Source organism: Aotus nancymaae, unplaced genomic scaffold (genome assembly GCF_030222135.1).
Source record: "Aotus nancymaae isolate 86718 unplaced genomic scaffold, 86718_ANA_hifiasm-v0.15.2.pri h1tg000003l, whole genome shotgun sequence".
Taxonomy (NCBI): Eukaryota; Metazoa; Chordata; class Mammalia; order Primates; family Aotidae; genus Aotus; species Aotus nancymaae.
The window spans coordinates 37214112-37229040 of NW_026988414.1; the positions used below are offsets into that span (position 1 = coordinate 37214112).

The following is a 14929-nucleotide window of genomic DNA, read 5'->3' on the forward strand; positions in this document are numbered from 1 at the left end:
AAGTGATAAGATATTGGTTAATATCCAAAAGCCCCACAAAGGAGATTACACAACTCTGACCAAAATAGGACACTAACCTTGGATAAATGTGAAAGGACTGGATATGGATACCTTTCTCCACTCCTCAATCCCAGTATCCTCCAGAACTTAACAGTCTGGGCAGCTTTCCTAAGCAATAGAGAGATCCAGGAGTGCTCAAAATAAAGCAGACATGAATATAAGCATTGGTTACTGAGTCTTCCTGTGCATGGACCAGGCTACTTTATCGGAAGTTGAAGGCTAGGGGGAAACATATGCCTCCTACTGTAGATCTGAACAGTGGCCTATTCAAAACAGTACATGAAAGTGCTCTGTCAACTGATCATTTTATAGAAATTTAAAGCACTGTTATTACTCCAAAAAATTCTAGAATCTCACTCTGCCCTGCTACCACTCAAGTAGCTGAGACTACAGGCATGTGCCACCATACCCAGCTAATTTTTGTATTTCTTTTCTTTTTTTTTGGTAGACAGGGTTTCATCATGTTGCCCAGGCTGGTCTCAAAGTCCTGGGTTCAAGCAATCCACCCACCTAGGCCTCCCAAAGTGCTAGGGTTACAGGCAGAAACTACCACACCTGGCCTAAAAAATATGTTTAAAAGCTGGCCAAGGCTTCCTGGAGTGCAGTGGCATGATCTTAGATCACTGCAACTGCTGCCTCCCGGGTTCAAGTGATTCTCCCGCTTCAGCCTCCTGAGTAGCTGCAATTGCAGGTGTGCACCACCACACCAGGCTAATTTTTGTATTTTTGGTAGAGACAGGGTTTCATCATGTTGGCCAGGCTGGTCTTGAACTCCTGGCCCCAAGTGATCCGCCTGCCTCGGCCTCCCAAAGTGCTGGGATTACAGGTGTGGGCCACTGCGCTTAGCCAAAAATTCTTTTTAAAGGGAAAAAAAAATAGGGATGTTGGTTAAAGTTTGTAGAAGTAGTAATTAGACTCCCAGTCCCCACCAGATAAATCCCCACTGGATAAATAAGCCAGATTTATTTATCCCACCCCTACCCCTGGTAGATTATTTCTCTGCAGAAACTAAACTACCTCAGAGAAAACAATGTCAAATACAGACTTTGGGGGTTTCCCCACAAAAAAAAGAGGCCAGCCTGTTGCACCTGCCCACCAGACAGTTTTGTCAGCTGATATGTCTTTCCACTCTCACAGAACCTCCAGTGTTTTTAAATGGCTCATTCTTAAATCAGCAGCCAAGGGATCATCAGACTTTTGAGGACAGCCTCCAACAGAAAACAAAGAGTACAATAAAAACAAAAAATAGGAGTCTGGGAGAAACACACAACACAGAACAAAACAAGACAAAACCCAATACATGTGGTCATTTTGTCACTTTATTGATGATGCTAATTTTGAACCAACCATTTGTTAAGACAGTATCTATCAGGTTTCTCCATTGTAAAGTTACCATTTTCTCCTCCAATTAATAAGCAATCTATGGAGAGATTACTTTTAGATTGGGTAAATAACCTGTTCCCCATCAGACTTTTATCCAATCACTTTAGCATCCATTGATAAGTTTTGTCAGAATCAGCTTTTTACTATGATGGTTAAAAAAATGACAGTTTTTTTTTTTTTTTCCTGAGGCAGAGTCACAACCTGTTGCCCAGGCTGGAGTGCAGTGGCACAATCTTGGCACACTGCAACTTCTGTCTCCCACAGCCTTCTGAGTAGCTGGGATTACAGGCATGTTCCCCATGCCTCACTAATTTTTTGTATTTTTAATAGAGATAGAGTTTCACCATGTTGGCCAGGCTGGTCTTAAACTCCTGGCCTCAAGTGATCCACCCACCTCGGCCTCCCAGAGTGCTGGGATTATAGGCATGAGCCACCATGCCCAGCTACTATTTTCATTGTGAAGACCTTTATTGCTCTGTATGAATTTTTAAAAGCTGACTACTTCGAGAGAGATCCAAGATGGCTGATCACTAGCAGCTCGGGATTGTAGCTCTCAGTGAAAGTGCAGAGAACGAAAGGACGACACACTTTCAGATGAATTTTTCTTGCTCACGGACCAGGGGATTCCCGGTGGAGGAGCCCCACGGGTTGCCAGCGCAACTCTTGTGGCCGGCGCGGCAGTCTTGGTGCAGAGTGAGCAGGACTGGGTCCCCTTTTGGCCAATGTTTGGAGCTCCGGGAAGATAGAGTCACCTATTCAGCTGATTGAAGGACGGACTCAAGAAGGGAGCTAGACCGGAGATTCCCGGGCAGAAAAGCACCATCAATCTTAACACCGCTGTTTTGGCCAGCGCAGTGGATTGCTCGGATTTCAGTGCTGGGAATCAACAAGGTGGACGTCCACTCAGAGACCTAATTTAAAAGTCAGTAATCACAAAGACGACAGGTGGATAAATTTACAATGATGGGAAGAAACCAGCATAAAAAGGCTGAGAATACCCAAAATCAGAATGCCTCTCCCTCTACAGGGGATCACAGTTCCTCATCAGCAACAGAACAAGGCCTGATGGAGAACGAGTGCGTTCCATTAACAGAAGTAGGCTTCAGAAGGTGGATGATAAGATAAGAAACTTCTGTGAATTAAAAGAACTTGTTCTAACCCAATGCAAAGAAACTAAGAACTTTGAAAAAAGGTTTGATGAAATGCTAACGAGAATAGACAATTTAGAGAGGAATATAAGTGAATTAATGGAGCTGAAAAACACAACACAAGAACTTCGCGAAGTATGCACAGGTTTTAACAGTCGAATTGATCAAGCAGAAGAAAGGATATCAGAGGTCGAAGACCAACTTAATGAAATAAAACGAGAAGTCAAGATTAGAGAAAAAAGGATAAAAAGGAATGAGTAAAGTCTCCAAGAAATATGGGACTATGTGAAAAGACCTAATCTATGTTTGATAGGTGTACCTGAATGTGACGAAGAGAATGAATCCAAATTGGAAAATACTCTTCAGGATATTATTCAGGAAAACTTTCCCAACCTAGTAAGGCAGGACAATATTCAATTCCAGGTAATGCAGAGACCACCACAAAGATATTCCTCAAGAAGACCAACCCCAAGGCACATAACTGTCAGATTCATTAGGGTTGAAATGAAGGAGAAAATACTAAGAGCAGCCAGAGAGAAAGGTCAGGTTACCCACAAAGGGAAGCCTATCAGACTTACAGCAGATCTCTCAGCAGAAACCCTACAAGCCAGAAAAGAGTGGGGGCCAATATTCAACATCCTTAAAGAAAAGAACTTTCAACCCAGAATTTCATATCCAGCCAGTTGTGAAACTAAGCTTCACAAGCGAAGGAAAAATAAAATCTTTTGTGAACAAGCAAGTACTTAGAGATTTCACCATCACCAGGCCTGCTTTACAAGAGCTTCTGAAAGAAACACTGCACATATAAAGGAACAACCAGTATCAGCCTTTCCAAAAATATATCAAAAAGTAAACAGCATTAACATAATGAAGAACTTACATCAACTAATGGGCAAAACAGCCAGCTAGCATCAAATGGCAGTATTAGACCCATATATATTATTAATTGGATAAAAAGCCAAAACCCATCGCTATGCTGTATCCAGACCCATCTCACATGCAACGATACACAAAGACTCAAAACAAAGGGATGGAGGAAGATTTACCAACCAAACGGAGAGCAAAAAATAAATAAATAAATAAAAAGCAGGAGTTGCAATTCTCACCTCTGATAAAATAGACTTTAAAGCAACAAAGATCAAAAGAGGCAAAGAAGGACATTACATAATGGTAAAAGGATCAATGCAACAAGAAGAGCTAACGATCCTAAATATACATGACTGATCAACGAGATAGAAAATTAACAAGGACATCCAGGACTTGAACTCAGACCTGGAACAAGTAAACTTAATAAACATATATAGAACTCTCCACTTCAAATACACAAAACACACATTCTTATCAGTACCATATCACACCTATTCCAAAAGTGACTACATAATTGGAAGTAAGTCACTCCTCAATAATTGCATAGCATTTCATAGGTTTAAATGAAATATTGGTTGGCTGCTTGTTATTTTCTTCCCTTATTCCTTCCTGTCTCCATTGTTAAGCACAATTATTGGCATAAAAGAGGTTTTCAATTCCCATTTTTAGACTGAGTGACTGATTCCAGTAGCAAAGGTCAGAAATGCTCAAACTGTAACAAATCAAAATAAATTATGACATACTGTACTCTATTCTCTCATCTAGAATTATCCTGAGGCTATCAATTAATATCATCTTGTGAGCCAATTAATCAATCAAGCAAGCAATCAAGCCACAAACATCTACTACACTCTTCCTGTGTATAAGGAACTATGCTGGATGTTCAGGGGTAACAGCCCAATTTGAGGGGCTCATAATTTTGTTAAAATAATTTCCAATATGCCTCTGGAGAGGGCCAGAACAGCAAAAAGAATTCAGGATGTAAGGGTTAGAGCAATGCTTTTAATTTTTCAGCCCCAATACATAAAACAGCTACCCTGGTTGAAGCAGGGGAGGCCTAATGCCATGTACTCCAATTCCCTCTCCTCACTGTGGGGGCCCCTAAAGGCACCTCCAGGGGACACCAGGCAAAGGCAGAACTGAGCATGGTTTGCTGGGGGTTAGAGATATGGGGAGTGAAATAAATAATTAACTGACAGAAATGTCTCTCTTTCTTCATAGCTCCCAAATCAAATATTTATAAATTGATGTTGATTAACTTCATTAATAGCAAACCTAACTTCCCAGAACAGAAATAAACTTTGTACATAAATTTGGAAGGTCAGCTTGCATAACTACCCTCCACCCCTGCCATGAGATTAGATGGAGGCTCTGAATTTCCTACAAGCCAAGTACTTCTCTGTGAAATGTGTGAGACAGGCTCAAAGAATTTGATTTCAGGTTAACAGTGATTCCTGTGAGTGTCTAGGACTGAACTGTAAAGAGAGAATAAACAAGTTGTTAGATGCTGAGAGCACCTGGCTATCGCATCAGGAGTCCGATTCCAAAAATGGAATAGCAGCCAACGCCCAGGAGGTCATCTGTCTTTCTTCCACGTGGAGTGTAGCTGCTGCTAGCTGAGCGGCTGCTGTTTCTAACTGGTATGTTATTCTGGACTCCAAGTGAGGCCAGACAGCATGCTGTGAGTGTGTTGGAAGGGGCCTAGCCTGAAGGGCTGTCCCAGACACACCAGTTGCTGCCTTATTAGGCTTCCTTAATATAGAGTCCTCTTTCGAAGCACAGAACTTGCTTTGCTTTTGGCTGCTCACATATGTTGTAGAAAAGTTCAGCTAAAAGTCTACCCTTAAAAGTCAAAGACAAACATTCCAGAAGAAGCTTGGCTCTGAAGCAGAATGGGCTCAGCAGTCTAAGAGGTAAAAGGCTCCAAGCACCCAAGGACCCAATTCAGTGAATGCAGACTGCAGCATTGGGAAAGTATACCCAGGAAAACTCACTGAGCTGAAAGGGTTGCTTCTCTTTATTCCATAAAAATCTGATAATAAACCTAGCTTTGTCTCTAGGGTCTCTATGCTCAAAAGGAATTAAATCTAGAAAACAAAAAAATTATTTTCTTCTGCTGATCCAACCAGCAAAAGTGTACATGGATTCCTTCCTTAGCTCAACTTGTAGCACCTGTTTGGAAGCAGAGGGCTCAATCAGATGACCTCATAAGGTCCTTTTCTGGTCTAATTATAACCTAAGCCAAATTAAAACCTGGAGCCCAGGGGAAGGTTCCGATGCAGTGTGTTAAAAAAATGACCTCCCTTTCACCCTCCTGCATTCTAACATAAATACAAAGACACATAAACACACCTATACTCGCAGCTGGCTGGCTTCTAACTGCTAGCTGTTAAGTCTCTAGAGATTGGGAATTTGCTGTAAACCCTATTTCTTTTGAGGATGTATTAGGGAAGAGAGGAAGACTATAGGGAATTAGGAAAGATTTGGTTCCTACCTTGACAGACCGAGTTCTTCAGATGAGGGGATGGAGAGTGCTGCAGTGAATAAGGCCCACAGGCTGAAGCCTCCCTGTGCTAGGTGGAGGTGAGCAGCAGGCGAGCAGGAAGCCACCAAGACCAGAGGCAGTGTATGAGGGGTGGATGCTGAAAGCCCCAGCACAGACTGCTTTGCTTGGAGGATGGCTCTCAAGTGAGTATTTGCAGGAGCAAGTGAGCTGGAACAAAAAAGGTCCCTATGCTGCTCTTTGACTGCTCAGTGTGGCCAGCCCTTTGGCTGTGTGAGCAGCCCTCTGGCTATTCCTTTTAGCTCCCGGCCTTCAGGAAGCAAAACTAGAGTATACTCTGCTCCCACTCCCCAAAGGCAGTGGACTGAAGCATGCAGGCTAGGAAGCTACATCCAATCAGAATGCCCAAAGCTGTAAATAAAAGGCTTCATATGCACAGTAAAGAAGGCTATGAGAAGAATCTAGATTAAATTACACAAGCCAGTTGTGAGGCCAGGGTGGAGGAGGTTGGAAAAAGAGGGGAGGGAAGCCTAGCTGCCCTTCAAGGAATCTTTTTATTCAAGTACACCCTTCCCTCGGCATGACTCCCAGAACCATCAAAGCCTTGTTCCCCCTGGGGGACAATCTGACCATGTTCTCCACAGAGGAGTCATGGTCTGAGACTCCTCAGGCAGAGTCAAAGCCTTTTCCCGGAGGTATCTCATCTTCCAGGAGGCTTGCCCTGACAGTCTCTGGAGTCCAGCTCACTGTGCCTGGGAAGAGCACTGGGACTGGCTCACTCATAGGTGGCAGCAAAAACCATTTCTGTGTTCCAGAAATGGTTTAGTTATAAGATTAAAGTGAAAATAATTTATATATTTTTGTTTACTTAAGCCCCTAAATTTAAAAAGCAGGTAACTGAAGCCTGGGTTCTAAGTATTCAGCAGCACAGGTTCTATAATTATTCAAAACATGGATTTTGGTGTTAAGACAAGTCTGGGTCCAACTCTGACACATTACTTGCCAACTGTGGAATTCTGGGTAGTCACTCAACCTCACTAAACTTCAGCTTCTTCATTTGTAAAACTGTCATAATATTTTCCCTGAAAAGCTTCAAGTAAAATTAAGATATTAAAAAAAAAAACACCCAACACATGGTAAGTGCTTAGTAATAAGTCACTATTATTATATCTCTGGCAGATGACCAGTGGAGTTCTTTCCTGTCTCCTTTCCCAGTTTCCCAGAAAATTTAAAGGTTCCAGGTCCAGGGAAGTGGCAGGCAAAATCTCTTTAGATACTAATCCACCTCTAGTATTACCTGTTGTAAGGCGTGTTCCTAGACTGATGGTGCTTCTCCTGGCCCAGATCATATCCCAGTAGGGAAGGGGAGAGTGTGTGATCCCAAGTTGGCAGGATAGGTTTTGTCCAGGGTGCTGTCTGACCATCACAGCTGCCTGTGAGGCCTACAGGTTAATAATAGCAACTCTGATGCCAATGGATTAAGACAGAACTGTAGGAGGTGTTTATTTTTACACTCTGGCGTCAGTATCAAGTTCTACTGGTTACTGCCAAATCCAGGGCAGCTTCCTGCTCCAGGAGTGGCCTCAGGCTTCTCCAGGTTGCTAAGTTGGATTCTATAGGAAGCAAGCCTTGTTGAAAACAGTTCAGCATTAAACAGCGACAGGGAAGAGGAAGGGGAACAAATAGAGCTTTCATATGTCCAGCTGTCTAGTGCCAAACCTCTGGGACCAGGTGGACCTCAAGTTGAAAGCTATTGCTTATAGTACTCTGAGTCAGGTAGGCCCCACTGTTCTGGACAGGGTACACACACACACACTGGCTGCATTGAAATGATCTGAATAAAATCAAAGAAAGAGTGCCACTCAACTACCCAGAAGCTGAGCCTTATCAGTCATAAGTCCCTGACTAGGGCATTGAGTGCTGACATTGTAAAGAAAAAGAAAAAGCCTGCTTGGGAGGGTTTTATAGGAATCTGAGACAAAGGATGGGTTAGGCTAGTCCTCAACCAATTTGCATGGTTTTTAGCAGGTACATCAAATTCCTTGAAAATCTGCCACCAGAGATTTTTTCCTAGACATGACACACTGGGATAGAAATCTCGTTGGGCCAGGAGCCAGTACCTAATCTCTCCTGAAAGCTTCTTCATCCCTGCAAGACCTAGAGACTGGAGTCCCAAGAACTTTATACTTTGACTACAGTATCTGGAACTCTGTGGATATCCCACTAAGCTCCCTGGAAGGCAGCTCCTGCCACAGTGTCTACTTGCCCCATCAGGAGGATAGGAGCGTGAGGAGGCTGACAGCTGAAGAGCTGATGTAAATAGATGCAGACTGGCTCACTCTGGAGCCAGGAGCACAGCAGACTGCCGTGGAATGACAAAAATGTACCACACACCAGGTAGGAATGCTGACATGCAAACAAAGCAGCCGAGCAGCTAAGCGCACAGGAACAGTGACTCCGTCATCTTCCTGCCATCACAGGTCATCATCAGTGACACAACATGTTGATACCTTAAGAAGCCAGGGTGCTGGCAAGAAGGCAGGCTGGTGAGCAACTCATTTAATACATTTTTTCCTGTCATTCAAGGATTATCCACTCAGTCATCAGAACAACAGTGCAACCTTAGAAACAACCAGATTTGATCACTAGTGATAAAGGAGTTTGACTTTAGCTTCATCTGGAAGCTACCCATGCCTAGGACAGTGGCAGGATGCCCAACAACAGAAACACTGCTTTCATTCTTGGCTTTTCCTCCAACTTGCTGGGTCATCTGGGGCAGGGTACCTGTTCTCTCAAAGCTCTATATTTACCATCTAGAAAAAAGACTAACTGTATCCATCTTCTGGTATGTGGTAAGAAAAAAATATTTGAAAAATACAAAGAATAAGGGAAATGTAAATTCTGTAGTCTTTAGACTAAAGTATTTCAGAAATACAATGGTCATCCATGCATGCAGGTAGGGCACCCTGGTCTCCTGTGTTCTCCCTCTTCTAGGGTCACAGTGGCCATGTTAGGAAGTAGGCCTGGTCCGTGCCCAGAGATGCAGTGCCCCTCTTTCAGGCCTATAATCCCCACCTCTGGTTTGAGGATCAGGTGAAATAGTCAGGAATATGCCTACCTAGACATAAGGTATTAATTTCCACTAATATATAATAAGGAATTTAGAAATACGCAAGCAAAAGAAACAATTTCACTCACTACCTTGTCTGTCTAGGAGCCACAAAGCTAATTCTCTCCTGGTTGTAGGCCCAGGACACTGATCTGAGGCCTGTATCCCACTGATGTGCCATTCAGCAGCAGGACTCACTGGAACGTAGCCTAAAAGGCCTGAGAGAGCAACATCAATGAGGGATGTATTCTACTGCTTAGTTAGAACAAAGGCGATACTGTATTCTAAACCCAACACAAGCTTTCACTCTTTCTAGCCCAGCAATCCCTCAGTATTGGCTTAGTTTGCCAGGTCTCCAGAAATCCTGAAGAGAACTAGAAATCTATTCTTTGTTGATGGTGACACCTCTTTTTCTGTAAGTGCCTACCCTCAGATTCAAAACAGATGTTCAAACCTCTTGCAGCCTCTGGTGAGACCCACCTCCTTTCAGAGAAGTGGCCTCAAAATCGGGAGTCAGAAAACTCTTTCTGTAAAGGGCCAGACAATAAATATTTCAGCTTTGTGGGCTATACAGTCCTGCCACGTTGTTAAACTTTTTTTTTCTTGTAAGTTTACAATTTATAATTATATATATATCTGTGGAGCACAGTGATACTATGATTTATGAATATGATGTGGAATAATTAAATTAAGCTAATTAACATGTCCATTGCCTCAAATACTTACCTTTTTTTGGTGAGAACATTTGAAATTTACTTTCTTAGCAATTTTGAAATGTATGATACCCTTTTAAACAAACAAACGATTCCTCTTTAAAAATGTAAAAGCCATTCTCAGCTTGTGGATCATATAAAACCACCCTGGCAGGGGCCATAATTTGCTGACTCCTACTCTAGACCTTAAAGGCCTCCCTATTAAAGGTCCGCATCTTAAAATTCTGACCCTGTTGGGTCTGCCTAGAGGGCTGATGCAGGGCTCCAGGCAGGGCTGACACAGTTCTCAAGAGGCAACTCCCCTCTAAGGAGCCACTGAGGAACGTGAAGGAAAAATCCTGAGGTTATTTGTATTAGAGCTGACAGACTGGCTAATTTATCTCACATTTTAAAACACTTCAAAAGCATCTATAGAATTTAGCTTATTGCACTATCATTCTGGAGTGCAGACTGAACCATAAACCATCTTTATCTTTTTGTTTCTGCTTAATAATACTATCCCATGCCTCTACGAGGCCTTTTTTTTTTTTCTTCCTTCCCCCAGGTTCCAAATCCACACTTGAATTGGCTCAGGCCTGAACTCACTCCCCATTCTATATATGGCATGGCTGTGGATAGCAAGGAAAACTATCAATAGACAGATGGATTTGGATACAGTAAATATGGATAAAAGGCATGAGGGTAGGGGTGAGTTTGTTTTGAGCAAAGATTTAGGGCTGACTTTTAATCTAAGCACCATCACAAATAATTACAGGTTCTGTAAACAGGTAGCAAACTGCTATAGAAGCATCCTAAGAATGATGTATAGGCTGGGCGTGGTGGCTCACGCCTGTAATCCTAGCACTTTGGGAGGCTGAGGCAGGTGGATCACAAGGTTAGGAGATTGAGACCATCCTGGCCAACATGGTGAAACCCCATCTCTACTAAAATATAAAAAATTAGCCAGGCATGGTGATGCTGTAGTCCCAGCTACTCAGGAGGCTGAGGCAGCTTGAACCCAGGAGGCGGAGATTGCAGTGAGGTGAGATTGCACCACTGCACTCCAGCCGGGCGACCAAGCAAGACTCCATCTCAAAAAAAAAAAAAAGAATGATGTAGAAATGGTTAGAAATCTTTGTAGTCATACCTCCCCATATACCAGAAGCTAGAGGAAACAAATTACTAATTGCTAAAGAGTAATTCTTATAATATTATTAGCTATTATTTATTATTTACTATGTTACTCACCATGCTAGATGTATATCATAAGCTCATCTTTTTTTTCTTTGAGACAAGAATCTTGCTTTGTCACTCAGGCTGGAGTGTGGTGGTGCTATCTTGGCTCACTACAACCTCTGCCTCCCAGATTCAAGCGATTCTCGTGTGTCAGCTACCCAAGTAGCTGAGATTACAGGCGTGTGCCACCACGGCCAGCCAATTTTTGTATTTTTAGTAAAGATGAGGTTTCGCCATGTTGGCCAGGCTATTCTCAAACTCCTGGCCTCAAGTGATCCTCCCACCTCAGCCTCCCAAAGTGCTGGAATTATAGGTGTGAGCCACCGTGTCTGGCCCATAAGTGCATTTCTAATCTTCATGATAACCGTGCAAAATAGGTATTATCTCTATTTTACAGTTGAGGAAACTCAGACTCTTGCAGAGATAAACTTTATCCAAGATCAGAGCCAGAAAGTAGAAAAGTTGGGCTTGCAACTGTTGTCTGACTCACTCCAAAGCCCTTGCTCTTTCTACTATAATACACTGCTAATATCCTTGATAGAGAAAAACAATAAGCAAATCCCTTAATTTGGGTCTTGTTTGACTTTGTTCCAAATAGCAGCAATCTATGATGTTAGTCACGGACTTGAAAAAAAATAGCAGCACTCTGTTGGTCGACCTTTTTCTATACTCTGAATATTAATGAATGACAAGGTACTAAAAATCACAAGTATGACAATTTTATACAGTAGTGATTCAGATTAAATTAATACAGCTACATTCTTAACTAAGCTGGGGACTTATTTGAGCTAACAATTGTTCATTCTTTGCAAAAATAAAACAGGATTTTAATGTTAAGTCTTTGGCTCATAGCCAAATAAGTCTCTTTTCAACACTGGTATATGTGTATCTTTTACCAGTATTGTGAGTTATTATTTTGTAAACAATTTAGCCGAATTGAATTAGTTCCCCATCTTCCCAGGCCCCAGATTATTAGTTGCCAATCAAATATTTATTCTCCCTTTATCTTTCAAATTAACAGAACCCTGATATTTGGCTGTGTAAAATGATGCCCAAGTAAAATTCCACATTTCTACCTCCCTTGCAAGTAAGGGTGGCCATTTGACCGAGTTACGGTGGAATTGTTGTGTGGAACTTCTGGGTAGTCTCTTTATGATGAACAGGGTGCCTCCTTCTTCCTCCCTTCCTCCATCCTGCTGCTAGGAAGGTAGGTGTAATGACTAGAGCTATAGTAAGTCATCTTGTACCATAAGGATGGCCTAGAGATAGCAGAGCAAAAAGCTGGAAGGGGTGTGGGTCTCTAATGACTGTGAAGCTGCCATACTAACCCAGGACTATCTACCTCTGTACTTCTGTTGTTGATGAGAGAGAAAAAAAACTCCATCTTATTTAAGCCACCAATGTTGGGTTTGTTACTTACATCTATTGCTACTTTATACATCCTACCACATGCTCCATCCCTACTGCTACTAAAGACCAACCTATAGTCATCACTTATCTAAGTTCCTACATCAACCCCTAACCTGGTTTCCCTCCCTAGAATCATCTTAATAGACAGCAAATGAATTCTATTTGTATCAGTCTCTTGCTTAAAAACCCTTTGAAGGCTTTCTATAAAATCCAAATTTCCTAAAGGTATATCCTATCCTTGATAATTCATCTCTTCACTCTCATCTTTTGCCCTGTGGTCATACTATCAACTCAGATCAACTTGGTACTGAATGGAACACTGCTCCTCCAATTGTCTGGCTAACTCCTAATCATCCATTAGGTTTTTAGCTAAAATATCACAAATCCAACGGCTCTTCCCAGACTACTGGTTGTGTTTTCTCAAAGTGCCTTGCACTTCTCTATATTGTGTTTTATACTTGTTTATTTGGCTTCTAACATTAGACAGCAAGTTTCATGAGGCAGTAACCCTGTCTACCATTATTTATTGTTGTATACTCAGAACCTAGCAGTGTCTGGCATACACAGTAGATTAATATTTTCAAATGAATTAATGAAATTTTCAAGAGGGCAGCCAAGCAGTATGTAGCAAAATTTGAAATAAGCATACGTTCTAGTCTAATTCTATGAAATGTATTTAAAAGAAATAACATTATAAAAGCACATAAACATATATATATGAATGTTTGTTGAAGGACTATTTACAAAGGCAAAAAAATATATTATTTAAAACAATTTTTAAAAAAAAAGAGAAATAGGGTAGTGCTATGTTTCTCAGACTGGTCTCAAACTCCTGGCCTCAAGCGATCCTCCCACCTTAGCCTCTCAAATTGCTGGGATTAGAGGCTTGAGCCACTGCACCCAGCCAAAATTTAAAAATATTTTAAATGTCCCCTCAGTAATGAATTGGTTAAATAAATTCCAATGTAATCCATGCAATGAGGTATTCCACAAAACACAAAAAGATGTGTCAGAATGGTTGTCAGGATGAAACTATGCTCATGATATAGGTTTTTTAAATTCTTTTAAATGAGCAATTTACAAAGTACAACTCTCAGGTCAGGCACGGTAGCTCACGTCTGTAATCCTAGCACTTGGGGAGGCTGAGGCGGGTAGATCACTGGAGGTCAGGAGTTCGAGACCAGTCTGGCCAACATGGCAAAATCCCATCTCTACTAAAAATACAAAAATTAGTCAGGCATTGTGGTGCATGCCTGTAATCCCAGCTGCTCAGGAGGCTGAGGCATCAGAATCGCTTGAACCCGGGAGGCAGAGGTTGCAGTGAGCCAAGATCATGCCACTGTACTCCAGCCTGGGCAAGAGAACAAGACTCTGTCTCAAAAACTAACAAACAAACAAACAACAACAACAACAGCAAAAGTAAAATTCTCAAGTCCAGAATCCATGGTTGAAAACCAAAGAATGGCTGCTCTTTTGGTTCACTTTGAATTGTGCTTCTGCTTCTTAGCAGTCATCGTCATCATCATCCTAGTAGTAGCAGTAGCAATTAATATGTATAGTCATTAGTGATTACCTCACTGCCAGACATTGTGATGAGAACTGCATGTGCATCATCTCATTTAATGCTGACAAAACTATACAAGGTGGGAACTGTTAGGATGATGTGAAATTGTCAGTATGCATTTTCTTTAACCTGCAAAAATGCCCATTTCATAGGGTTAAACTTAATGTTATTATTTCTCAGGGACCCAGAGAGTTTACAAAAATTATCCGCGTTTTTAAAATTAGAAACTGGCTTAGCTGAGCTTCATACCCAGGTGTGCTTGGTACCACAGCAGCTGTGCTCTTCTGTGTGATGTATAAAAGAGAGAGGGAAGGAAGAAGGAAAAACAAAACAAAACAAAGTATAACTCATGGTAGGATGCCATTATTTTAAAAAATGCATACACATCTTCTTTTTGCTTATCTGTATTTTCTGGCAATAACTGGGATGATGGACTCTGGGGCCATCTGGGATCCTCACAGGCCTGAAAGCCTGGACCTCATGAAACATCAGCACAGGAGACATGAGAGACTACCCACTTTACAGCCTCAAAGACAGCTACCTGTACTGGGAAAACAAGTATTTAACGAGTGCCCACTAAATGCCTAATACCTTAATTCAGAGAAGAAACAAAAGCCACAGATGTGCAGAGGGCAAATTATAATTCACTGAGAAAGCTAAATGTTGTTTTAAAAGATTCAAATTATATTCAAAGTTCTAAAATGCCTTATATTAGCTTGAGAAAATTATGAAAATAAAAACAAAAATTAGATGAGAATATTCTTGAAACTTGTGCTTGCCCCTTTCATGAAAAACTTGTAAAAGAAGATTTATACCTGAAGAAATTTTTCTGTATTTTTATCTTGAATTAGCACATTAGTTCACAGGTAGATAACATAAACCTGATATATATCTTTTAGGAGAGTTAAAAATACAAGAATTACAAAAAGCACTAAGGACTATAAAACAAGGAAGTAT

General features: G+C 41.5%; 1 protein-coding gene across 5 annotated transcripts in view; it reads right to left on the reverse strand.

Moving 5' to 3' along the window:
* The window catches only part of RUSC2 (RUN and SH3 domain containing 2), a 117129-nt gene that overhangs the window by 34649 nt on the left and 67551 nt on the right, over nt 1-14929 (reverse strand). Inside the window, exon 1 of one of the 5 annotated variants that reach the window (XM_064380302.1) lies at nt 78-161. The exons of the other annotated variants lie outside the window; for them this stretch is intronic. The gene's annotated coding sequence lies outside the window, so the exon portion shown is untranslated. Of the gene's footprint in view, nt 1-77; nt 162-14929 lie in introns of those variants that run through there. 5 annotated transcript variants of the gene reach the window in all.